This window comes from Cervus canadensis, chromosome 8 (assembly GCF_019320065.1).
Source record: "Cervus canadensis isolate Bull #8, Minnesota chromosome 8, ASM1932006v1, whole genome shotgun sequence".
Taxonomy (NCBI): Eukaryota; Metazoa; Chordata; class Mammalia; order Artiodactyla; family Cervidae; genus Cervus; species Cervus canadensis.
Window position 1 is genome coordinate 25,775,507 of NC_057393.1, and position 27,784 is coordinate 25,803,290.

Consider the following 27,784-nt stretch of genomic DNA (forward strand, 5'->3'; position numbering starts at 1 on the left):
CTTTCCATATATCTCACCCTCTCCTCCCCTCTCCCCATGTCCATAAGTCTATTCTCTATGTCTGTTTCTCCACTGTTGCCCTGTAAATAAATTCTTCAGAACCATTTTTCTAGATTCAGTATATGTGTGTTAGAATATGACATTTATCTTTCTCTTTCTGACGCACTTCACTCTGTATAATAGGTTCTAGGCCCTCATCAGAACTGACTCCAATGTGTTCCTTTTTATGGCTGAGTAATATTCCATTGTGTATATGTACCACAGCTTCTTTATCCATTCATCTGTCAATGGACATCTAGGTTGCTTCCATGTTCTAACTGCTGTAAATAGTGCTGCAATGAACAATGGGATACATGTGTCTTTTTCAACCCTGGTTTCCTCAGGGTATATGCCTAGGAGTGGGATTTCTGGGTCATATGGTGATTTTATTTCTAGTTTTTTAAAGGAATCTCCATACCATCTTCCATAGTGGCTGTATCAATTTACATTCCCACCAACAGTGCAAGAGCGTTCCCGTTTCTCCATAACTATTTTAAACTTGAGTTCTGGAACTTTCTTGGAGTGCGGGTGAAGTGGAAGGGAGCAGTTCTCACCATTGGTAATGAAAGACCACTATTCAGCCATCACTATAGAAATTGCCTCCTAACTGGCTTTCTGCCTGCAAACTTGACCCCCATCTCCAGTCTGCTCTCCTTGCTGCAGCCAGATACTCATCTGGGAAACTTGAACCTAATACTGTCAGGGGAGGATCTTGTCTGCTGAAAACACTTTAGTGACTTACCATATTTCAGAATAAGAGTGAAATCCTTAACATGACCTAAGGGGGTGACTATATACTCTGTCATCCAAACAATTTGGAGTAAGGGGAGACCCTGTTCCAAATTTTCTACAGAAACTGAAGCAAACCAGAACTGTCTCCAGAAAACTGAGATATATGATCATCATCCATCCAGGCCCTGTGTGTTCTGGTCCCAGTCTCTCCTTTAGAGTAAGCCACCTTCCTGCTGGCTCTACATTCTAGCCATGCTGACCTTCTTGGATTCTCTCATGCTACTTTCGTACCACAGAACCTTTGCATGTGCTGACCCTTCTACCTGGAATCCCTTTGGCCAACCCCTTTAACCAAGTAGCTTCAACTCATCACCCAAATCTCAGTTTAAACAATTCTCAGAAGTGAGGCTTTCCCTGATCTCCTCCCCCTACTCACAGCCAGCCGGGATCAGATCCTTCTGTTATCTGTTCCTGAAGAGACATGTTCTTTGCTTTAGATCACCTATCTCCCCTCGTGTTTGTTTGCTCATTTGCTTAACAAACTTATTTGCCTCATCAGACACCACAAGGGCAGGGATTGGATGTTTCCTACTCACATTATGCCCTTTGAAGCCAGCACAGTGCCTGGAACAGAGTAGGTACTCAATAACTCCATGATGAATTAACAAGGAGGGGCTCAAGTTCTTTCTAGAACATGCAGGGGAACTCACTTTGTGCCCAACCCCCAAGCTCTGGATCAACTTCACATCAGGTCCTCAGGTGCCCCCACCCTGCCTGTCCTTCACACCCAGTCCTCCCTTACTCCTCCATCCCACCTGGTCTCACACAGTCTGGCCCTCCAGATGGAGCAATGGATTGTGGCCTGCTTTGGAACATTCTTGGAATATTCTTGAATAGTGTCGTGAGTTGTAGTTATGTCTCCCAACCAGTGTAAGCTAAGAACACGATCCTCCTGATGAAGGGAATCTATGAGTTTGGAGCCAACTCTCCACCTGAGTGGCTCTCAGTTGTTTCATTTTAGCTCAGTGTTTAAGAGCACATATCAGAAGACGAACTACCTGGGTTCCAGTCCTGGTTCCACCATCCATTAGCTGGGACCTTGACAAATTGTTCTACCTTTCTGTGACCCCTTTCTGTGAAATGGGGATGATCATTTCACTACCCTTGTAGAGGGTTTAAGAGGACGAGATGAGTTTTTGTGTGTTAAGTTTTTAGCAAAGGTGGTGTTCTAAATGACGTGTGGTAATGTGTAATAAGCAATGCTATTATTACCAGAAACGCCCTGGTGGTGATTCTGAGGGTGGGGATAAAATCACAAAAAGACTTCAAGTTATTTAAGTAAACATACCATGGGAGACGCCTCTCCCAGTCTCCCCAGTGCCCCATCTCGGAAAACACTGCCCTAGTGACTGGAGCCCAGAAAGTGTAGAGGCCCCTCCTGTATCATCCCTGACTTTGCTCCCATAGCTCCAGGGTCAAAGGAATCACCACCTCCCCTCTGGGACAGGCCAATCTTATTAGACACAGCTTTAGTCCTTTATTCTTTCAAGAAACATTCTGCAAGGCTCTAAAAACTGGGGAAGCCTCTAAAGGTAAGAACCAAGTCTTTCTTGTCCACGACTATAAGCCTAGTGCCCGGCATGGTCCAGATATGTAGGGGATCCCCAATAAATATTTTTTGACTGACTGATTACTTTTTGCCAGGCACTGATCTAGGCAAAAGGCAACATGATGGTGACTAACAGAGGAACAGCCTCTGCCCCATGGGGTTTATGATCTAGCTGAAAAGATACAGATATTAAGAGGCCATTACATTACAGTATGCTAAGATAGGGGTGGAAATTCAGGGTACTTTGAGAGCATGGAGGGGAAGCCACTAAACTAGACTCAGGGAGCCAGGGAAGGCTGCCTGGAGGAAGAGGCATTTTAACCTTTAACCTTTGGACTTGAAGGATGAGAAAGTCATCCAAGAGAAGCTGAGGTAGGGGAAGGGTCCTACAGGCAAAGGAAACAGCATTGTGAAGTCGCAATGGCAAGAGGAATGAAATATCCAAGGAACTGAAAGGTAGCTGGACAACTGGATGGTTGAAGAGAAGGAAGAGAGTGTTTGAGGGAGTTTGGTGAAGGGGCCAGACTGCTTAACACAGCCTAGAAGCCATGCTAAGACATGTGGACTTTATCCTAAAGCAGCAGAAAGCATCCCTTAGATATTTATTAAACAACTTCTGTGTATAAAGACCAGATGAGGGGGACTTCCCTGGTAGTCCAGTGGCTAAGACTCTACGCTCCCAATGCAGGGGCTCTGGGTTCAATCCCTGATCAGGGAACTAGATCCCACATGCTGCAGCTAATATCAAAGATCTCACTTGGGGGAGGAGATGGGAGGGAGGTTCAAGAGAGAGGGGACACCCAGAGTAATGGAAATAAAAGCAAAAATAAACAAATGGGACCTAATTAAACTTAAAAGCTTTTGCACAATAAAGGAAACTATAAGCAAGGTGGAAAGACATTCTTCAGAATGGGAGAAAATAATAGCAAATGAAGCAACTGACAAAGAATTAATCTCAAAAATATACAAGCAACTCCTGCAGCTCAATTCCAGAAAAATAAGTGACCCAATCAAAAAATGGGCCAAAGAAATAAACAGACATTTCTCCAAAGAAGACATACAGATGGCTAACAAACACATGAAAAGATGCTCAACATCACTCATTATCAGAGAAATGCAAATCAAAACCACAATGAGGTACCATCTCACGCCAGTCAGAATGGCTGCTATCAAAAAGTCTGCAAACAGGTGGGAGGGGGGATCGGGATGGGGAACACATGTAAATCCATGGCTGATTCATGTCAATGTATGGTAAAAACCACTACAATATTGTAAAGAAATTAGCCTCCAACTAATAAAAATAAATGGAAAAAAATAATAAACATATTAAGAATATTAAAAAAAAGTCTGCAAACAATAAACACTGAAGAGGGTGCGGAGAAAAAAGAACCCTCTTACACTGTTGGTGGGAATGCAAACTTGTACAGTCACTATGGAGGACAGTGTGGTGGAGATTCCTTAAAAAACTGGAAATAGAACTGCCATACAACCCAGCAATACCACTGCTGGGCATACACACTGAGGAAACCAGAATTGAAAGAGACACATGTACCCCAATGTTCATTGCAGCACTGTTTACAATAGCCAGGACATGGAAGCAACCTAGATGTCCATCGACAGACAAATGGATAAGAAAGCTGTGGTACATATACACAATGGAATATTACTCAGCTATTAAAAAGAATGCATTTGAATCAGTTCTAATGAGGTGGATAAAACTGGAGCCTATTATACAGAGCAAAGTAAGTCAGAAAGAAAAACACCAATACAGTATATTAATGCGTATATATGGAATTTAGAAAGATGGTAATGATGACCCTATATGCGAGACAGCAAAAGAGACACGGATGTAAAGAATAGACTTTTGGACTCTGTGGGAGAAGGTGAGGGTGGAATGATTTGAGAGAATAGCATTGGAACATGTATATTATCATATGTGAAATAGATCGCCAGTCCAGATTCGATGCATGAGACAGGGTGCTCGGGGCTGGTGCACTGGGATGACCCTGAGGGATGGGATGGGGAGGGAGGGTCAGGATGGGGAACACATGTACACCCATGGCTGATTCATGTGACTGTATGGCAAAAACCACCACAATATTGTAAAGTAATCAGCCTCCAATTAAAATAAATTTTAAAAAAAAGAGAGAGGGGACATACTTATACTTTTGGCTGATTCACGTTGTTGTATAGCAGAAGCCAACATAACATTGTACAGCAATTATCCTCCAATTAAAAATAGAAAGATCCCACATGTTGCAACTAAGATCTGGCACAGCAAAATAATAAATAAAACAAAATAAAAATTTTTTAAAAAGCAGTCAGGGCACTGATGATCCAGAAGGGAAACGAGTCAGACGCGATACCTGCCCTCACGGACTTTACAGTTTCATGCAGAGAATAGGCATGAATCCAATAATAACTGAACAAATAAATGTATCATCATCAAGGGTGATGAGCCATCCAGAACAGCCTGCCCAGGTCTTTCTGAGATGATGGATGCCCGTGGACATGGCCCAGATGCCTACGGCTGGCATGCACTTAGAATGTGACAAATGTGACTGAAGAATCAAATGTTTAAGTTTATTTAACTTTTATTATCTTAAATGCAAATTTAAATAGCCACAGGTGACTAGTACCTACTGCTTTAGACAACATAGAAAAGAATAGACTCGGTTCTGATAGGACATAACACAGGAACCTGGTCTTACTGGCAGGATCAGGGTAGGAGTCCCAAAGAAGCGATAAGAGTTAGGATCTCAATTATGAGGTGTCAAGATACTGTCCACTGGCTTATCCTCAAACTCCTAATATAGAGTGGGAAGAACACTAAAACTAGAATACATGAGACTTGAGTTATAACCCTGGCTTAGGGACTTAAAAGCCAGGTACCACCTTACTTAAGCCCCTGATTTACTCAGGGCCTCAGTTTGCTCATCTGTAAAGTGGGAATCTCTGTTCTACCTAATCTGCAGAACTGCTCTAGGGATCAAACAAAACCATGTACACAAAAAACACTGAAAACTCTAAGTACTATTTGAACATCGGATAAGATTTTAATATCTCTTTCACTCATTACAAAAGAAATACACACACATTGTAGAAAACTTGGAAACTGTAGAAAGATTTAGAGGTGAAGAAAAGTTGTAAATAATATATTTCAGCTGTCTCTTCAGTCTTTTTTTTTTTTTTTTTTTTTTTGGCATCTGTGTGCATATATGTAGTTTTTTTTTAAATAAACACAGGGGCATACCTACATGCTGTTTTGTAGTCTGCTTTTTCCCCTTCGTGATGTAGCATGAATTTCCCCCCAAGTCATTAGATAGTTTTCTGTGTTTGTTAGTCACTCAGTTGTGTCTGACTCTTTGAGACCCCATGAACTATAGTCCACCAGACTCCTCTGTCCATGGAATTCTCCAGACAAGAATACTGGAGTGGGTTGCCATTCCCCTCACCAGGGGATCTTACCAGCCCAGGAATTGAACCTGTCTCTCACATTGCAGGCAGAGTCTTTACCATCTGAGCCACCAGGGAAGCCCAGATACCTTTCTACATGGTTTTTAATGTCTGCAAAGCGTTCCACAAGCTGTTGTCCTTTTACCTTCAGAGCTCATTACTTCCTGCATCAGCAGGTTGACAGTGAGAGGAGGGAAGTCCCCAAGTGCTTCCTGCACTGTGGAGCTGGCTCTGGGCCCAAGGACACATTTAAACACCACAGCACTGGTTCTTGAGATTCGTTGCCTTGATTCCCCCAAACCAACCAAATTACAAACCAAGAAGCCTCTCAAGCTCAGCTGATCCCACCCAGCGCTGTGCCCTCACTTCTCTGAGCCCTGGAATCAAGCCAAGCTTAGATAGTCAGATTCACTGGTAATTTCACATCAGCGCTTGGCATCCAGCACTGTGTGGGTAGAATGTCCCAGGGGTGATCATCAGGTTCCCTCTCCAGGCCACCCCAACGCTGAGCTCTTTGGGGAATAGCTTCCTTTCTTTGTCACCGATGAGCTTCACTGGGCTTTAATGTGTTCAAAGTTCAGGTGGCCCTGGACCCCTGGGGCGGCACTCCTGCTGAATTGGTTTTCAGGCTGTGCCACTTTAAACATGATTCGAGAAAAATTACCGGAGCCTCCACTCCATCTGTCTCTGGAAATGGTCTTTGTGCTCAGATCATTTGCCAGCAACACTCCATCTCCACAATTACCTCGGCTATTTTATCTTTATCTGTCTGGAACACTGAAGGGGGAGCAGCAGATAACGCTGTTATTTAAGTGGCGCGTTCAGCTTAAACACTTTTGCACCTCAGACTCCAAAACACCCCAGCGCTGCCCTGGCCTCTCCTGGGGCCCCAGCCCCTGCACTGTCTTTAGGTTCTGAACATGATGAAGGAGGGCCACCCATGACACAGTTTCATCATAGCAAGACTGCATCCTTAGGAATGCAGGGACAAGACAGCTCTGGCCACAACCAGAACCACCTCTTCACATGCCTTCAGATCCCCGGGAAGCCCAGTGCTGGGAAGGTCAAGGAGAGCATCAGCCAGCCAGGATGTTAGCCTACATGGTCCCTACCCATGAATCTTTTTATACACCTCCTTTATATACACGCTGTACACACCATGAGGAAGAAAGATGCCACCGCGTGCCTCCTGCCTTCAGGGAGATAAAATATCAAAAGATAATGAACAAAACCAGGCAGTACATGCCAGGTTAATAATAACAGCCAGTGATATTGAGCTCTTACTACATGCCAGGCATTCTGCTAAGCACTTCATCACATTGTCTTATTTACTCCTTGAAACTATCCTATGAGGTGGACATGATGAGCCTCATTTTTCAGACAAAGACACTGAGCTATGGTGAGATTAAACAATTTGCCCCATGTCACATAAGCGGAGCTTGCAGCCAGAGCTTTCTGCTTTATTAGCAAGACATCGCTGCTTCCAAAAGGAGGAGTTAATTGGTGGAAGAGAGCGGGGCCCAACCTCACTTTCTAATAAATCCGGTCCATTGGCAGGTATGAGGGTCAGGACCAGAATCTGATCCAAAGAATGTAGGGCAGCCCCTGTGGGTGGTGGGCCCAGCTCCTCCAGGCTCTGCTCCTCCTCCAGAGATACACGTGGTCCTTGCATTACCCTCCCTGCCCCTCCTTGAAAGGGAGGCACTCTCTTTCTTTCCTTCTTTCCTTCTTTCTATTTCTTTCTCCCTTTAAAATGAGACTCCATTTCTTCCACTCAAGAACTGGGCCAAAATCAGAGGAACACTGGCCACAATGGGCCTTGGGAGGGCTTAGGTCATTGGTCAAAGGACCTTGAAGAAGATATGCCCTGAGACATCACCTGAGTTCAAAGTAAAGAAGGGAGCAAGAAGCGCCTAAAACAGTACAGGACAAGCCACCGCGGACCTTAGCCTCGTGATGAGGGAGTCGGGGACGAAATAGGGCATGGATCTGGCTTAGGTTGCCAGCCCCCGAGCAGGCTCTGAGACAAGGCTCTGGGGGTGACTCAGAAGTAATAGCAAGGGCCGGAGAACTGAGACAGAAGAGGAAGGAAGTGAATACCCGGCAAGTGAACAGGAAGTTTACCACTGGAGGCAACTGGGGCCCAACTGCAGAGGGAAGTCCTGGCAGCAACACAGAACAAACTTAGGAGCGGTCCCACTCTAGGGACTAGGGAGTTGGGGTCTTAGCCCATCAATGTCTTCACAGGAACAGTTGAGGGCTGCTCCCATAGGAGATGACTCCCAGCATGCCAGCCCACCCCACCTGCTCAGGCTAAGAATCTCCTCCTACGGGAGAGGGAGCCCAGGCAGAGAGTCACAGCGGCCTGCAGAAGAGAGCCCCGGCTGGGTGGGCCTGGGCCAGGTGAGCAGAACCAACAGGGTCAGAGCCAGAGTAAACAGTAGCTGGGAGGGAAGGAATGTAAGGATGCAGTGCAAGTCCTCAAGCTGAAGGGTCACCGAGGACTGTGAGCTCCCCGGGAAGCCGTGCTGACGACCGCGTGACACTGGCACAGGCAGGGCTGGGGTTTCTAGGGTCCAGGTTGGGCTGATGGGGAAGCAGCTCAGGGGCAGGTCACTCGGCTCTCTGCCCCACATGGACCCAGTCTGCAGCCCGTTCGGGGTCTTAGGGATGAGCTGACAAATGAGCCTGGGGCCAGACCCCAGGACACGGAAGGGCATCTTCTAGCTTCCCTCCCTCCCACACTCTGCTCAGCAGGGCGGGGCTGCAGGCCAGGACTCCCCAAACCCTTGACTCCTGACCTGGGGGCTGGGTGATTTTCCTGAGACGCTGCCTCCTCTAATGCAGCCCAGACCTACCGTCTGACCCTGTGACGATGGCCCCAGACCTGTCACTCTACAAATCATGGTGGTCAGGGTGTGACAGGTGCAGAAGCCAACACGAGAGTCTGAGATGGACATTTGTGATTTCACGTTCGGGAAAACCCAGACCTTCAAACACAAGTGCTATTTCAATTTTCTCACTCCCATTCTTCTTTAACCTCAGGCTGAGGGAGGAATAAACCCTCTTTGATTTGTAGACTGAATTCTTTAAAGAGCCAGCTTGTCCTTTTTTTAATTTATTTTTTTTCCTTTTGCTTGGGGTGGACACCAGGGGCACAAAATGGGAACGTGGTACCTTGGTCAGATGGCTCGAAATGCCAAAAGTTACTATAGGGAATATCAGGCTACCAATCCATCTTTCCTGCTAATCCAAAAGTCAAATAAGTCCATGGAGGGCTTTTTTTTCTAGAATTTCAGGCTCCCTGAGGACTAATTTCTCTGAAAGCTGCATTAAACTAATAGCACCATAAAAGGCCCATTGTGAGATGTAATTGGTTTGCAGGACTTTCCTATAAAAATAATAAAAGACTGCCAAAGGCAGTTTCCAAAGGTCAATTATCTTTGTGTTGCTTGAGTTGAATGGAGGTCAGTCCCAGAATTCCATTTTATAGGCATATTAATCAAAACCAGACTGCCCTACCCATCTGACCCCATCAGCTGTCCGAGGAGTCGCGGGCTCTCCACCTTATGCTCATCTCCTAAAGGACACTTTGGGCTCCTTTTTTCCCAGAAGGATACGGGCGCATTGCCACAGAGAATGCAGAGCTGGGAGCTGAAGTTTTCAAGGCAGAATGAAAGGAAGAAAAGTTACACCCTGAGCATAAAAAAAAAGAGAGAGAGAGTCAGGCCGTGTGTTTAGAGATTAGGTGAGAAAGGGCCCCTGTCCCCAAGTTGCTGGAGAAGTAGTTATGACTTTTGGCTATATTTGATCAAAACCAACTCAGACAGTAAAGAATCCACCTGCAATGCCAGAGACCTGGGTTCGATCCCTGAGTTGGGAAGATCCCCTCGAGGAGGGCATGGCAACCCACTCCAGTATTCTTGCCTGGAGAATCCCCATGGACAGAGGTGCATGGCGGGCTGCAGTCCATGGGGTCACAAAGAGTTGTACATGACTGAGTGACTAAGCACAGCCCAATTTAAAGTAGCTTAAGGAAAAGTGACCCCATGGACTGTAGCCTACCAGGATCCTCCGTCCATGGGATTTTCCAGGCAAGAGTACTGGAGTGGGTTGCCATTTCCTTCTCCAGGAGATCCTCCCGACCCAGGAACTGGACCCAGGTTTCCCACATTGTAGGCAGACACTTTATCATCTGAGCCACCAGGGAAGTCCCAAGGAAAAGAGAAAAGTTCAGTTGGCTAACTTGGATCCTAGCTGGATCCAAGGGCTTGAATGATGTCAACTCATTGATGAGAGGATGTTCTCACCTGCCCGTGTGTGTGTGTGTGTGTGTGTGTGTGAATGTGTGTCCCTCTCCCTCCCTGTTAACCTCTTCTGTTCCCCCTTCCTCTCTTCCCATGTCTTTCTCTGCATTGCTGGCTCCAGCTCTCAGACAAGCTCTCTGCCACACGGCCAGCAAGATCAGGCTGCCCTTCTCCCCCACTGAGCTAACTCAATATAAAGAAATATTTTGACACTATGTTCATACATCAATTCCAGAAAAAACTTTGATTATCACTATTTGGATCACCTGCCCATTCCCTGGACCAATTGTTATATCCAAGGGGTTGTAAGAAATTTGCTCAGACTGGGTCATCTGTGGCAATAATATCTGGAGAGAGAGGGAATATATACAGCACCTTTAATAATTAACTGTATCACATTGAATAGGAGGAGAGGAGTTTCCCCCAAGGACGGGATGCTGGCAAACAAAACTCTGCCACCCAAAGAAAGTTATCCAAATTCAAAATTTACTCTACTGGTTAAATGAAGGTGTCTTCACTCCAAATAATCCACTTATCTATCCATCTCTCCTTTGTTCCACCCACCCACCCATCCATCCACCCTTTCACTCATCCATCCACCCATTCATCTGTTAAGGAAACATTGATGGGAACTGCCCACCTAGGCCAAACACAATGATAGCCACTTGTGTGAGTTGTCTTGCAATAAGAAGTCCTGGTAAGGAATATGGGGCTGCCGCCAAAAACTAACCAGGGGAATCCAGGAGGGGCCAAAAGGAGGAAAGAGACATTGGTGCATGTGTCCTACCAACCTCCCTGAACCCTTCTCAGTAGAATCCATCTTGACTGAGAGATTCAATCGCCACCAGGAAGAACCCTGAGTCAGACCAAATACAGGCCAAGCTGACTGGCCAGAGACAACCTGGAAACTAACCCCATTACCATAAAACCTGAGACTGTGAACCACATAACAGAGCAGTTCTCCCTGGTCCCCTTACTCTGCTGCTTTCTGCCCAGGCACCCCTTCCCAATAAAGTCTCTTGCTTTGTTAGCATGTAGATCTCCTCAGACAATTCATTTCTGAGTGTTAGACAAGAGCCCACTCTCAGGCCCTGGAGGGAGTCCCCTTTCCTGCAACACATCCATCCATCCATCCATTCATCCACCCACCCATCCATCTATCCATTCACATATCTGGCAAAAGAGTTGGTTTTACAGGAACAAGATCTTCCCCTTCTTGTCCCTGCTCAAAATAAAATCTGAAAACAATTCCTCTTGTAGGAACTTAAGTCTCTAAAAGAATGAATTATCCCCAAGCCTTAGAGTCTGTACGTCTCAAAAAGGAGAAATAAAAAAGTATGGAAGGTTATGCATCAAATATTAAAAATGGTTATCTCCAAATGGTGTGTGTGGCTCCTTTTTTTTTTTTTTTTTGGTATCATGTTTTGTAATCATCCTGTAATAAAAATGTATTGCTTGCATAATTTTAAAAAGAAACCATGCTGAAAACCTCTCAGTCTCATTACTCTGATTCTATACTCACCAAGCAACCCTTTGGGGACTAAAACTGGTTTCCCAAGTCAACTTTGCTACTAAAAAGAGAACAGGCTGACCATCTCACTGAAAGACAACAGCTATGTCTTTTGATAAAAATAATGTTGCTCAACCTTACTAGTCTAGCAAGTCTTTTCAGAGTCTTGGACTACTCATGGGGTGCTGACCCAGCAGCCAGTTTCTTCTTAGCAAAACCTGAAGGCAGCACCCAAGGCCTTGGAGGATAAAATTGTCTTTCTTTGCCTTCTCACAATAGCCCTGCGGTGGCTGGCCACATTTGTGGCTGGCCACAGGGCCATTACTCATTAGCAGCTAAGTAAAAGCCAGTGAATTTTCTGTCATCGACATGAGAGACTAGTCTCTTGATGCAATCAGTGATTGTCCACCCTGAGCATGAAAGGGATGTGACCTTCCTGGGAACAGCGGTAGAAATGTTCCAGCTGGGGCTAGGGGCTGCATAAAGAGTTATTTCTATGTTGAGAATAAAAGTGGAAATTATTAGGCCTTTGAAATAGCTTAAACTTAGATCATAATATTTCGAATAGGATCAAAGTGCCTGGGTATGGCACAGGACTTTTCATGGAGTCCTTTGTCACACAGGTATGGAAATACACATGGTAGTCAGTCAAAAGTATTTGAAACTTTTATATCCAGACTCATGTTGGAGGAGGTAGGATTACTGGTTAGATAAGGAATACAAGTTTCAAGGGATGCTGGTGCTTCTCAGATAGGAAACCATTAAATGATTGACCACCAAGTTTCATAATATTCACATGGACCCTGAATCTGATATATTTTCTAAGGAAAACAGCTATCACTCAGAAATAAGTTAACATATACTATTCACCTCCTATGATTGATATGTGTTATTTCAAGTAGTCCCTTTACAACAACCCTACACGTTTTAGAAGGTAGGAGATCAATGACTAAAACCAGTAACTGGAAGAGAACCAGACTTGAACCCAAGCCTGTCTTGACTCCATCCTATATCCCTTCCATGAACCCTGTGCATCCTTCTCTGTCAGGTCCCAAATATGTTTGCATGTAGCATGCATATTTTCAGGCATTGCACGTGTGATAAGCTTGTGCAGTGCTCAGGAGCCACATTTTCTGCATCAACTCTATTAATATGCAGGCAATGGAAAGGGATGCCAAGCGAGAAAAAGTCAAATGGAAAAGGAAAATAGAAGGTAGAGTTAACTCTGAAAGAGTAAAATCAATTTACAGAATCCTTCCACCGCATAGAGAGCAGAGGCTGAGCAGTGGGTTCAGGATGAATCTGGCCATTTCTGGTTTAAATACAACCTCTTCAGAGGAAATTTCCTGAGGTGTCAGGTAGGCATAATTCTAAAATGCAGCGCTAAACGTCAGTAGGGAAATAAACCCTGAGGTTATAAATCCCATAAGGAAACAGTAAAAATGCCTCAAACTAGATAACAGCACGACACACCAATGTTCCAGAAAGACAAACATAAACATAAGTTGCTGCCTTCTTTAAAAAAAGAAGTGGTGACAAATTGACTCTCACTATTTGCCGAGTCCTTCCTATTAGTGCTCAGAAAGTTACAGGGCCCCCGGGCCTCTTCTCAGATGGAGCTTTTCTGAGAGGGGTGCTGGCCAATCCTGGTTTATTTCTTCTAATTCTCAGACTGGGAAAAGTGCAAATCTCTCTTTAGAGGTTTATAGAAAACAGAACTGGCTTATTGAGAGTGTGGCTTTTGTGTTGTTGTTCTTTACAATAACAAGAGGATTTGGACACACACTTGGGTTTATGAAGTATAAATCCTGTTTAAATCTATAGAAATTTAAAAAACACGTGATGGTTCTTTGGAGAAGAAAGCAGTGCCAGTGTCAAATCATACTGAGCCGTGTTCTCTGCTGTTGTGAGATATTCATGAAGCACCAGGTCTTCAGCAAGGAGAGCTGAGACTAGGAAACTCATTTCAAATCATATCTCAGGTACGTGTCTGAGCCAAAGTAAGATAAAATCATTAATTTTTTTTTCTATTAAGCCAACCAGCACAAGTCTCTCCTTTTCTTATTTGAGTGCTTGCCAGTCTGTCAGTGGGGGGCAGGCATCTATATTCACTGTTCTGCCCCAGAAATCCCAACAAGTTTCTTGCCCCTCCTGGAGAATACAGCCATGCAGTACTGTCCCTAAACCCACATACCTCTCCCAGGTTAGCCCCCATGTAAACCAGGGTGGTTGAACATGTCACATCCCTCTCGATAAGCCCAAGTCAGTGATGCAACATCCTTACCCAAGTCAAAATCTATTTGCCATCCCATAGTTATTCTACAAAGCCTCTTCCTTGCTTCCCTGCCTATTACATCCTCAGATGTAAAATTCCCTGATTCTGGGGATGGGCAGTCAAACTCCAACTCCCTCTGCCCCCCCAGCTAACATATTTCAATTGGAGGCATCACATGTCCATCAGGCATTTCTAAAATGTTTAATGTTGATTTTGAAAAGTGAATGTTGTGCTTTCATTCTGATGAGGTGGAGAGAGAGTTCTCCCAGCATGACCACGCCCTGACTCAGCTCACCATAGTTGGTGTGCTCAGCTCAGGACAGGCAGTACTGCCCGCTGTCCAGGTGGATGGGAGAAGGGCAGAGGATGAGTTAATTCACAAATGATGCAACCAAAGTAAAGAAGAAAGAAAGTGGAGCTACTCAGTCATGTCTAACTTGTTGTGACCCCACGGACCATACCCGCCACGTTCGTCTGTCCAGGGAATTCTCTAGGTAAGAACACTAGAGTGGGTTGCCATTTCATTCTCCAGGGGATCTTCCCAACCCAGGGATCGAACCTGGATTTTCCGCATCACAGGCAGATTCTTTACCATCTGAGCCACCAGGGAAGCAGCTAAGGTAAGGAAGGACCAAATGCCATCACAGCCCACTGAGGAAACGAAGGCTGCTTAGCGACTTAAAAAGATCACAGTGGAGGAGAGATGGGTCAGGACAGAACTGAGAACGTGAACTCAAGATCACCAGCTCCTCCCAGGCAGTCTTGCCCTGGTGCTGCAAGTGAAATTTCAATCTTGTTCAAACATCGTCACCCACATTAAATTACTGCTGCTGACTTCAGGGTATTGGTTTTGTCTGCCTTTGTAAGTTCTGGATTCATGCTTCAACAAGAGGAGAATAAGTTTAGACATAATTCTCTAACATTCCATGTTTGAAAGACACTATTATAACTATTATAATATTATTCAATAAGAATATATTATATCCAAAAGGAGAAGGGGGCAGCAGAGGATGAGATGGTTAGATAGCATCCCCGACGCAATGGACATGAATTTGAGCAAACTCCAGGAGACAGTGGTCAGAGGCCTGGAATGCTGCAGTCCATGGGATTGCTGAGTCAGGCACAATTTAGCGACTGAATGACAAAATTATAACTCCAACGTTCAAGGGACTTTTTTTACAAGACAGCATTTCAGCTTGTCTATGAAGAATCACATGCTCATAAGAGATAAATGGATTGTATTAATAAGTTCCAATAACTAACATTAAAATAATGAGTTTAGATGAAACAAAATTGAAATAGAACCCACAACAGAAGGTCACACGAGTTTGGGGATAATATTATAACTTGAATTAACTAATGCCATATAACCAGGGAGAGCCACAAAGGGTGAGACACTATTGACTATATTTTAGGGCAGCCCTTGGAATGTCTTCTTGTAATTTCCCATATCTAATATAGTAACCATTAGCCACATATGGCTAGTTAAATTTAAATTAATTAAAGTGACATCAAAATTAAAAATCAATTCATCAGTCGCACTGGACACATTTCAAGAATCTAAAGCAGCACGGAGCTACTGGTTATCCCTGCTAGACAGCTCAGATGTGGAACATTTATATTCACAGGGTTCACAGAAATTTCCATCTTCACTGTGCACCCCTGAGTCAGTAATAAAGGCCTGAAACTTGCATCATCCAATAACTGCCCGAGTACTACACTATTTTGAATATTGGTGCTTTCGGGGGATAAAACTAAGTGCCAGCATAAGTTGTTATTTTTTTTAAAGAAAGCTCTTCTCAATTAACTGATGGGTGACATTATTTTTTAAGTAGTTACTTAAGCTTGAGAGTTAAACTGGTGGACATTCATATACATAAAATACTTAAGTATTATATCTGGGTTTAAACAGATCTTATTTGCTTAAATAATTGTATTTACTTGTTTATTTCTGACTGCTGGGTCTTGCTTGCTGCGTGGGCCTTCCTCCAGCTTGGGCGAGCGGGGCTATGCCCTGCTTGACGCCCGGGTTTCTCACCGCGGTGGCTTCTCTAGTGGCACAGGCTGCAGGGCGCCCGGGGCTTCAGCAGCTGCGACACGTGGGCTCAGGGCTGGAGAACACGGGCTCCACGGCTGTCAGAGGCCTAGCTGCCCGCGGCATGCGCGATCTTCCCGGAGCAGGGACCAAACCCGTGTCTCCTGCATCGGCAGGTGGACCTTCTACCACTGAGCCACCGGGGAAGCCCAGACCTTGTTTTCTATGGATTCATTCTAATGACGATCCAAACATCACTGATCTAGCGAAACCACACTTCCTACTTGCTATATTTTGATACTCCCTGGTGTTTCTAAGAATTGTATGGATTTCTGAGCATTTGCTGAACTTTTAAACTCAATATTCCTAAACACGCATAACTTCCTGTGATTTTTTTTCTTTTCTTTTTTTTTTTTACTTATTTATTTATTTTTTCAGTGGGTTTTGTCATACATTGACATGAATCAGCAATAGATTTACACTTCCTGTGATTTTAATAGAGCAGACAAAAAAAGTGTTTCTCAGCCCTGGATTTGCTTTCGAGTCTGCCGCAAGGACTTTTACCTAAATTTACCCATACTTCCTGACACTGGGATTTAATTACAAATACATACAGAGAGTTCTCTCCAAGGTCTACAATTTGTACTCATTAATTATATCTTAGAAAAACAAGATCATTAATTACTCTTGCAACAAAAGAGCAGAACAAAAATACACCTCAATGTTCTGTCAAGATGTGTCCGAACAGCATATGTTTGTCTATTTTATATATATGTGTGAAAATAATTACTTTAATTACAAATTGTGTTTGCCTAAGATATGGCATACATCACTATTTTATATTTTTCTCTTTTCTCACACCTAATTATTTTAAAGACAAATAATGACAATTACATTTGTGAATAAAAATTAAATATGTGCAGCATCCTCTTGACTTCCTGAAAAATTCAGCTAACTTAAACACAAACATTTGTACTAATTCCACATAAAGTCCCTACAGGAGCTGTTAGAATGCTGTAATGTCAACATATTTCAAATGAATACATTTTTCCCCAGGGAGGTAGAAAGAGCTTTATCTGTATATGTTAGTTGAGACCTGATTGGTATAGGCAAATTCAATGGAGAAGCTAAACAGAGAGCTATTTTAACTAAAAACCACTCCTTGCTAAAGATTTTTTAGTCTAAAAGCATGTATTCATCCCATTTTCTTTTGATTTTTAGACATAGGAGATGATGAACTAGTACTGGTTAAATACAGCATTCATTTTTAAAAATGACATATTGATTGCCCTAATAAAACCATATCTTATGAAAGCTTAAAGAACTGCATTTGCTGAATAAAACAATTAAATGCTTATTACTATGCTAGAAATGTCTTGACAGTCATTATAATTCTATTTTTTAATTGGGAAAAGTATATCCAAAAGAATATATAAAATATACAATTTATATAAAAGTATAATTTAAAAAACAGCAATAAAATAATCACCAGGGTACCTACCACCCAATTGAAAAGTCAAAATATTTCCAGAATCCTAGAAGCCACCCTGTATTCACTTGCTAAGGCTGCCAAGACAAAGTATCACAGGCTGGGTAGGTTAACTAACAAAAATTCATTTTTGCACAGTTCTGGAAGCTAGAAGCCCAGGACCAAGTGCACATTTAGTTTCTTCTGAGGCTGCTCTCCTTGTAAGTTCCTCGTGGAAATGAGTTTAGGCTGGCTCTCCCAAATGGCTTGCCCAGGCAGGTCTACAAAGTACAGCTCTGGCTGGACCCCACTGCCTGTCACTGGGACCCTCATCTGCCCTGTGCTTTTTCTGAAGTCTCCCACAATGCACTTGTCCAGCACATCCCTCTTACCTGGAAATATAAACGCACGTTTTAAAAGTGATTTTTTAAAATTAGCCATAGTATTTTTCTTCTCATTATTATTCGCTGGGTTGCCTTTATTTGTTTAGTCGGTGTTAATAACATTTTTATTCACAATAACCTCTTAAATGATATCCTACAGCAATGTAAATTATTTTCTCTGCTATGTGTTACTTATGAGAAATATTACAACACCAATAAAGGGATCATAAAAATGATCTAATTTCATGTTTTACTGTAAAATGTTAGGCTGCCATTCTTTAATTTGTGTAACTGGGGGCTCACCCAAACCTGGATTTAAACTGTTTCATCCTTGATGGCTACAAAATATCCCAAGTCAACAAAAGTAGATTTCTATGGATGGAGGAATGCTTATGATTTTTTTTTCTATGTCTTCAAATAATAGCCAACTTTCAATAACTTAGAAAAATCTTAACCTGACCATTAAGTGGAAATAAGGTGAGAGAACCTGCAGAAAGGAAGGGAACTGCATTAAAAATCAGAAGTGGGGACCACAGCCAAATACACACCCATCACCACGTCTAGGTTATCCTTGCAAGGACGATAATCAGTCAGAGCCAAAGTCATTTATCTCCACCATTGATACCAGAAGCTCACAGGAACCTAATTTTTCAAGCAGAACAAGAATATTAAAATATTGCATTCCAGGGACTCTGAAATAACTAGATCCCTCCCTGGCACTAAATAAATGCTTCAGGCTGTAGGTCTGGCACTCACAGGGCACGAGGGAGTCATTTATTGCTATGAATATTTAGAGGCAATCTTGATTACCGCTTTAATATTAGTGCAGTGGTTCCACAGTCAGGAAGATATGAGCATCATGGAGTTGAGAGAGGACAAAACTGAATTAACTGGAGAATAACACAGTAAGGATGAGGGCACCGCAGCACCATGACGGGCGTCCCTGGCTTGGAGCCTTTTCGTTATTACGTAAATGATGCTAATGTTTATTCATGAGTCACTGATACTCTTCTCTGTTGGGAAAAGGACATTAGCAAACCTCTTGTTAAAATGTGCAGAATGGCGCATGTTATCCTCAGGTAAGAAGTGCTTTTGAAAGATATAGAATGTAGCTTGAAGCTGTTTTTGTGTTAAAATGTGAGGTTATTTTTTTGCACTGTTTTTTTCTTACTGTATTGCTCTGCACAGTGGGTTCACAGGTTTCCAGGCCACTTCTCCTTTCCCACCAAAAAAAGGCAAAACCACTTGTTCTTTGGCATGTGTAATGTTCTTATTTCAAGTTCTTTATGCTGTTGCTACTGGCAGGACACTAATGCTTAAATCTGCAGCATTTCAGATTTCCATTTTTGACTACTCTAGCCAGTGCATCTTGAAGAAATAGAGATCAATGAAAAGAAATAGAGGAAAACAATAGGATGGGAAAGACTGGAGATATCTTCAAGAAAATTAGAGATACCAAGGGAACATTTCAAGAAAATACTGGCATGTAAGAAATGGTATGGACCTAACAGAAGCAGAAGACATTAAGAAGAGGTGGCAAGAACACACAGAAGAATTGTACAAAAAAGGTCTTCATGACCCAGACAACCACGATGATGTGATCACTCACCTAGAGCCAGACATCCTGGAAGGGGAAGGCAAGTGGGCGTTAAGAAGCATCACTACAAACAAAACTAGCGGAGGTGATGGAATTCCAGCTGAGCTATTTCAAATCTTAAAAGATGATGCTGTTAAAGCGTTGCACTCAATATGCCAGCAAATTTGGAAAACTCAGCAATGACCACAGGACTGGAAAAGGTCAGTTTTCATTCCAATTCCAAAGAAAGGCAATGCCAAAGAATGTTCAAACTACCACACAATTGCACTCATCTCCCAAGCTAGCAAAGTAATGCTCAAAATCTCCAAGTTAGGCTTCAACAGTACATGAACTGAGAAGTTTCAGATGTTCAAGCTGGATTTAGAAAAGGCAGAGGAACCAGAGATCAAATTGCCAACATCCACTGGATTATAGAAAAAGCAAGAGAATTCCAGAAAAACATCTACCTCTGCTTCATTGACTACGCTAAAGCCTTGACTGTGTGGATCACAACAAACTGTAGAAAATTCTTAAAGAGATGAGAATCCCTGACCATGTTACCTGCCTTCTGAGAAATCTATATGCAGGTCAAGAAGCAACAGTTAGAACTGGACATAGAACAACAGACTGATTCCAAGTTGGGAAAGGAGTATGTCAAGGCTGTATATTGTCACCCTGCTTATTTAGCTTATATGTAGAGTGGTGGTGGTGTTTTAGTTGCTAAGTCATGTCTCACTCTTGAGACCCCATGGACTGTAGCCTGCCAGGCTCCTCTGTCCATGCGATTCTCCAGGCAAGAATAATGAAGTGCGTTGCTATTTCCTTCTCCAGGGGATCCTCCCAACCCAGGAATCAAACTAGGGTCTCCTGTATTGCAGGCAGATTCTCTACTGACTGAGCTATGAGGGAAGCCCATGCAAAATGCCGGACAAGCAGGAATCAAGATTGCAAGCAGAAATATCAATAACCTCAGATATGCAGATGACACCACTCTTATGGCAGAAACCAAAGAGGAACTAAAGAGCCTCTTGATGAAGGTCAAAGAGAAAAAGTGAAAGAACTGGTTTAAAACTCAACTTTCAGAAAATGAAGATTATGGCATCTGCTCCCCATCACTTCATAGAAAATAGATGGGGAAACAACGGAAACAGTGAGAGATTTAATTTTCTTGGGCTCCAAAATTACTGTAGACGGTGACTGCAGCCATGAAATTAAAAGATGCTTGCTCCTTGAAGAAAAGCTATGACAAACATAGTCAATATATTAAAAAGCAGAGGCATTACTTTGCCAACAAATGTCCATCTAGTCAAATCTATAGTTTTTTCCAGTAGTCACGTATGGATGTGAGAGTAGGACCATAATGCCAAAGAACTGATGCTTTTGAATTGCAGTGCTGGAGAAAACTCTTGAGAGTCTGCAAGGAGATCAAACCAGTCAATCCTAAAGGAAACCAGTCCTGAATATTCATTGGTAAAGGTTGATGTTGAAGCTGAAACTCCAATACTTTGGCCACCAGATGCAAAGAACCGGCTCGTTGGAAAGGACCCTGATGCTGGGAAAGATTGAAGGCAGGAGAAGGGAGCGACAGAGGATGAGATGGTTGGCTGGTATCACCAACTTGAGGGACATGAGTTTGTGCAAGCTCTGGGAGTTGGTGAAGGACAGGGAAGCCAGGCGTGCTGCAGTCCACTAGCTCGCAGAGTCGAACACAACTGAACTGATTGAACTGACAGAATCAGAGCATCTTAAAGTCTCATTAATTCATTGAAATAGCGCTATTCTGGCTCCATGCATCTGTACGCTACAGGATTACAGTTCCTCATGCTCTGTGTCCATCTAAGGACAATGGCAGATTCTGAGTGGAAAACGGTCATCTGTTTACTGTTGGGTTGTAAGAGGAGCCCAAAGCCTGACTTAACAGAAAGCAATCTGGAAAGCACCATGATGCAGGTTTCTCAAACATAACCCATCTAAATTTCAATTCTTATGTTACCACCTCTCCTCAAGCCAATACAAAGGTGAACTTGGGGAAAATTCACTCCTAGAGGCGCGCATCCCACACATGCAAGTGGCTGCATAGAGGACCCCTTCCTAGTGAGGCGGGAACCAGGCCATAGAGGGTTCTGCTCCCCTGCTGAGAGGAGGCTGGGAGCTGGACCACTCACACTGGGGGCTGGCTGAGACAGCCAGTGATTGCCAGTTCCCAGTCTGGCTCCTGGCCCCTTCGGGTCACTGGAGAGGATGCCTGCTCTCCTGCTCGGTTTCTTGGGACCTTAGCGATAAAGAATCCAAATGGGATCAGAGGGCAGAGAGTGTGCAACAAGAGGAAGAGTGGATGAGCTCAACGCAGAGCAATGTCAATTACAAGGTGATGGGAGAGGGGCTGCAGAGATAGAAATGAGCACCGTGCCGGGGAGGGGGGGGAGTCAGGGTGGGAGGGACTTGAGGACAGTCTGTTCTGCTGCTTAATGGTTCTTAACTGCTCTGGGCTTGGCGGCTGGACCCTAACCACCTCGTGGTGACACAGTGGCTTGGGAGCTAAACAGTGCGGTGAGATGGTGTTGCTGAAATGGGCCCCTGACGTCAGAGCCCAGCAGTTTGTGGGCTGATCCCCAGACCTCTGCTGCCCTCCCTTCCCACCCCCTGCTTCAGACATCTCCATTATCAGGAGGGACGGACAAACTCAAGCTCTGCCTGGCTGCCTGCTGATGGCTCAGCAACATCAGGACGCCCGGGGCAGGAGGCCAATGGCTACGATGGATTTTCCCATCAACCAGGCACTTGATCATTTAAAAGACCACCCGCAGCCCGAGTGCCACGGGCTGTCACCCTGCACACGAGGCACCAGCGCCTCCTGAACGTTCGTTGTCAGTGAGGCTGCACCACAAAGATGGGGCTTGTGATGCGGCACGCTGTGTGAGAAGAAGGCCTTGGCTGGGTGCCTGGGCCGGGGTTCACCCCAGCATCTTCAGACTCCCTCCAACAGCCGGGAAGAAGGTCACTGAGCCCCTGAGTGATGCCTTGTTGTTAAATCACTAAGTTGTGCCTGACTCTTTGCGACCCCATGGACTGCAGCACGCCAGGCCTCCCTGTCCATCACCAACTCCTGGAGCTTGCTCAAACTCATGTCCATCGAGTCGGTGATGCCATCCAACCATCTCATCCTCTGTCGTCCCCTTCTCCTCCTGCCTTCAATCTTTCCCAGCATCCGGGTCTTTTCCAATGAGTCATCTCTTCACATCAGGTGGCCAAAGGATTGGGTCCTAGGAGCAAAGTGATGCCTGTGGACATCTTAAATTGGATGTTTAGGAAGAAACAGGTAACAGTGCCTCTGCCTTTGAATGCAAAGAAGCAATACTCTCACCTAATAAAGAACTATTTCATCTTGAAAACAGTGTTTTCACATTTGGAAGACTGTACTTGGAAGAGGCTCAGGCCAGAAATGGGTCCACAGACAGGCCAGGTGCTGCCACTCGGGCTGAGGGGCTGTTGGTGGCCTCTCTGCTGTCCTCTCTGGGGATAACAATCCTGCCTAACAGTGTGGTTGGCAGAAAACCGGGCCCCCAAAGATGTTCAAGGGGCTTCTCTGGTGGCTCAGTCCATAAAGAATTTGCTTGCAATCCAAGAGATCACCTGCAATGCAGGAGACCTGAGTTTGATCCCTGGGTAGGGAAGATCTCCTTGAGGAGGAAATGGCAACCCGCTCCAGTATTCTTGCCTGGTGAATCCCATGGACACAGGAGTCTGGCGGGGTATAGTCCATGGGGTCGCAAGAGTTGGACACGACTTAGTGACTAAACCACCACCGCAGATGTTCTAACCCATGAATATGTGATCTTCCCTGAAAAAAAGGGGCCTCGTAGATGTGTAAAGAGGCACAGGGAGATATCATCCTAGTTTATTCAGATGGGCCCAGCATACTCGCGAGGGTCCTAAAAAGCAGAGGTAACTTTCACTGCTGGGGTTGGACAGATGTACAGGAGAATCTGACCATTTAGCTCACTTTCAAGATGGAGCAAGGGCTTTGCAAGCCATGGAAGCAGAGGCCTCGAGAAGCTAGGAATGGCCCTTCACCTTCAGCCAGCGAGAACACAGGGATCTGAGCCCGACAAACCTCCAAGAGCTGACTTCTGCCAGCATCTCAGTTGAGCAGGACAGACCCTCCCCAATGTCGCCATCAAGAAGGGCAGCTCGGAGAAAGCCTTGATTTTAACCTAGTGAGATGCAAAGCAGGAAATCCAACTCAGCCACCCGCCTTGTGACCTTCAGAACTGAGAGATCAAAAAGGGGTATTGTTTCAAGCCACTTAAGTTGTGGCAGTTTGGTAGAACAGCAACAGAAAACTGAAATTGTCAGAAAGATTGCTGTGAGATTCAAAGAGTAAAACGTCTGTTTGGAAACCGTTGTGCATGACAAGATGGAAATGCATGCTTATTACAGAAATCCAATCACAAACAAAACTGCTACTTCCCAGAATGACAGTGATAAAAGACCATTTCACTTATTATTTATTGCTTTTTACCCAAATTGAAACCCCTTGATGCTTTCTGTATTTTGATCTAAATGGGGATAATAAAACTAAGTTCTGTAAGATGCTAACAAGTTTTCAAAGAGAAATTTTATATATTCACTAATTGGTGGCCTGTTTATAGGGGCTTCCCTGGTGCCTCAGTTGGTAAAGAATCTGCCTGCAATGCAGGAGACACAGGTTCGATCCCTGGGTTGGGAAGATCCCCTGGAGAAGGGAATGGCAACCCACTCCAGTATTCCTGCCTGGAGAATCCCATAGACAGAAGAGTCTGGCAGGCTACAGTCCATGGGGTCGCAAAGAGTCAGACACGACTGAGTGAGTGAGCACATGAATATATCCCCCTCTTCTGTGGATTTCCTTCCCGTTTAGGTCACCCAGAGCATGCGTAGCGTTCCCTGGGCTGTGCAGTAGGTTCTCGTTAGTTACCTAGTCTACACATGTCAATCCCATGGGAATACATGTCAATCCCAGTCTCCAACTCTTCCCATCCTTTCCCTCCCCCGCTTGGTTTCCAGACATTTGTTCTCTACATCTGTGTCTCTATTTCTGCTTTGCAAATAAGATCATCTACACCATTTCTCTAGATTGCACATATGTGTATTAACATACAATACCTGTTTTTCATACAGAGTAAGGTAAGTCAGAAAGACTTACTTTTGAGCATCAAGCAGTGGAAACTGAGTTCAGTAGCACTTGTTTTATGGGGAAGGAAGATCTTTTTCCTGTCTGACCAGTGTTACAGAAGAGGGTGGAAGGTTCTGGAAGACCCACGTGGACACAATGTAGAACACATGAATGCTCTTCATCTTGATGTGAAATATTTTGAAGAATACCCTTTCTAAGGTTTGCTTACTAATAAAACCAGGAATATTATGATAATAGAAAACAGGACAGAGTATTGCTTTTTGGAACAACTTGCACAGTCTTACAAGACACAGCCGTAAAATAATACGCACTGTGTTTATTAACTAGAAGGCCTGGTTTCCAATTCAAAGTTCATTTATCTAACTAATTTGATGTCTGGAAACATTCATGCACCATTTTTTCCTACAACCCCATTTCGAAACTGTCAGTCAGTGGAAGTTAATAGCTTAAGTTGCTAGTTTGTTTGCAGGCAAGCTGTCTTCTAGAGAGACTATCCCATTCATATGTTGACTAAGAGCCATTTATAAAACATCATTGCAATCTCTTTCAAATAAACATTAGCAGAATATAATAAACTCTTTAAAAAAGTAATCCTGCTGTCAATCACGGAGGCACTATCGAGTCATTCTGTCCCAAGTGAAGCCTAGTGCAAACAAGTTTTTCTGTCCCAAACAGTGTTATAGCTAACTGTTAACTTTTTATGAAACACACCCTAATTGCTCCATGAAAACTCATGCTAAAAGCCTTGTAGAGAGCTACAAGGGAATTCATATTACACAACTTCATGCTAAAAAGCCTTGTAGAGAGCTACAAGGGAATTCATATTACACAACTTCATGCTAAAGGCCTTGTAGAGAGCTACCAGGGAATTCAAATTACACAACTTCAGACAGAAATTGCAGTATACGTGTCACCAGCTTTTCCCATAGCTTGACTCTCATGCTATTTATTGAGGCATTTGGGCCTCAGCATCAGGAGGGAGAAACAGCAGGACGGATGCAGGTGGCTGGCAGGGGCTGGGGGAGGACCGCAGGGGCAGCGTTAGGAGGCGGAGCCAGACAGGATGGCCCCATGGGCATGGATGACAGCTCTGTGACGGAGGCCACAGAAGGGCAGAGAGGGACTCAAGCGGCCACTCACTCCATGGAGTGCACAGGACTCTGTACCCCAGAAGACACAGCTTTCCATATTTTTTTCTATAAATATTTTAAGCTTTGTGGACCATTTGGTCTTTGCTAGGACTACTCAACTCTGCTGGTGCAGGGCAAAAACAGCCACAGACAATACATAAATGAATGGGCATGGCTATGTGCCAATAAAACTTTATTTATGGACAGGGACATTTGAACTTTATGTCATTTTATATATCATGAAATAGCAACCATCTTTTGATTTTCTTTTTCCCCAGCCACTTAAAAACGTAAAAAAAAAATTCTCAAACTTAAGCGAGCATCAAAATCTCCTAGAGGGCTTGTGGAAATGCACATTGTAGGGCCCATCGTGAGTTTCTTATTCAGTAGATCTGGGATGGAGCCTGGCAATTGCATTTCTAAGAAGTAGTCAGATGACTGACGCTGCTGGTCCAGGGACCACATTTTCAGAACTGCTGTGCCAGACCCATTTTTGCAGGGTGACAGTTCGCGAGCCGCCCTCAGCCTGCAGCTGATATTGGTTTGGCACCAAAGTGCAGGCCACCCAGTTTGTCAATTCGATTTAATTGCTGATCTCTAAGAGTCAGGAAAGTTCTCAGACAAATCTGGATGGGTTGCTTCTTGGAGAAAAAACAGTATCAGACAAATGGCAACCCTGGGCTTGCAGTTCACAGGGCAACAACCAGCTAAAGTTGAAGGGCAACTGCTTGTTCTTCCAGTCCCCCTGCCCGACCGTACCTGCACACGGCGGCCAAGGGGCAAAGGTGACCTACTGTCTTACACCTGGCCAGCTTTGCTTGTTTATAACACCAGCTTGGCTCCTTGCAGTATTGGAATTCGCAATCTCTGGTCTAAAATCAAACAGGACGATGATACGGGTTGGATGATTAGAAATAAGCATAGCAGGAATGGGTGAACCCGCCTTTTCTTCTGCTGCCTCCTCTGTCCTCCAGGACTTCTCCTCATCCCAGAGGGCCCATGAGATGCTCCTAACCTTCAAGTCCCTGCCTGACAGCTCAGGTAGAGCTATCCTCTCCCTGCACTTTACACTATACCTCACATTTGCCTGGGGCATGGTTATTTCTGTTCATGGCAAAGTGTTCGCCAGGCTACAAGCTTCTGGAAGCCTCAGTCAATTTTGAATATACATCAGGGTGCCTCAAGTGCTACTTTCTCATACATCCAAAGCACGAAACTAATGCTCGTTGGTTTGATTCATTTGATCAAGACATTCAGAAGTGCTGCTCAGTCATCTCTTCATCAAACAGTTACACGCCAGGTCCTCTGCTACATTCAGGCAGTCTAACCTGTGAGCCAATCTTGATCTTCACTCCAAAGTTCAGAGTAATGAAAATACCTTATTATACTGAACTTCCTTGGTGGCCCAGATCGTAAAGAATCCACTTGCAATGCGGGAGACCTGGGTTCGATCCCTGGATTGGGAAGGGCAACCCACTCCAGTACTCTTGTTTGGAGAATCCCCATGGACAGAAAAACCTCGTGGGCTACAGTGCATGGGGTCACAAAGAGTCAGATATAACTCAGCCACTAAACACACATACTGAACAACAGAATATACCAGCTACTTTGTCCGTGATGTTGTGTTAACAAAGTTACATATTTAAATTCACCCTTAATACAGACAATTTTTAGGCCAACATAGAAAATCTCCTCCTTGCTGAGAACAAGGCTGGAGTTATCACAAATGTGTCATCAGCAAATTCTTAGCCTATTTTGAGCATTCCTGGATTAGCCATCTTAAACTAAACCACAGAGGGTAAATGTGACAGCATTTAAAAGGCTCCTGTGTGGGGTTTCTCCTAGGACAATGCTAGCTGCCTCCAAGTGGTCATGTCACCCACTGTGCCTTCACCGGGGCTATCTGTGACTCTGGCTTTAAGGACAGCCAGAAGGGCTCAGGGCTCCCTCTTTGTCCGCTGGGAAGAAAAAAGGAACAGCTCCAGTCCTGTAAATGACCTTACAACATCTACATGAAACTGGACCAATAATCATTTACTTGGATTGTACAACTAAGTAATGTTGACGTGACAAAAGGCAAAACAGAGA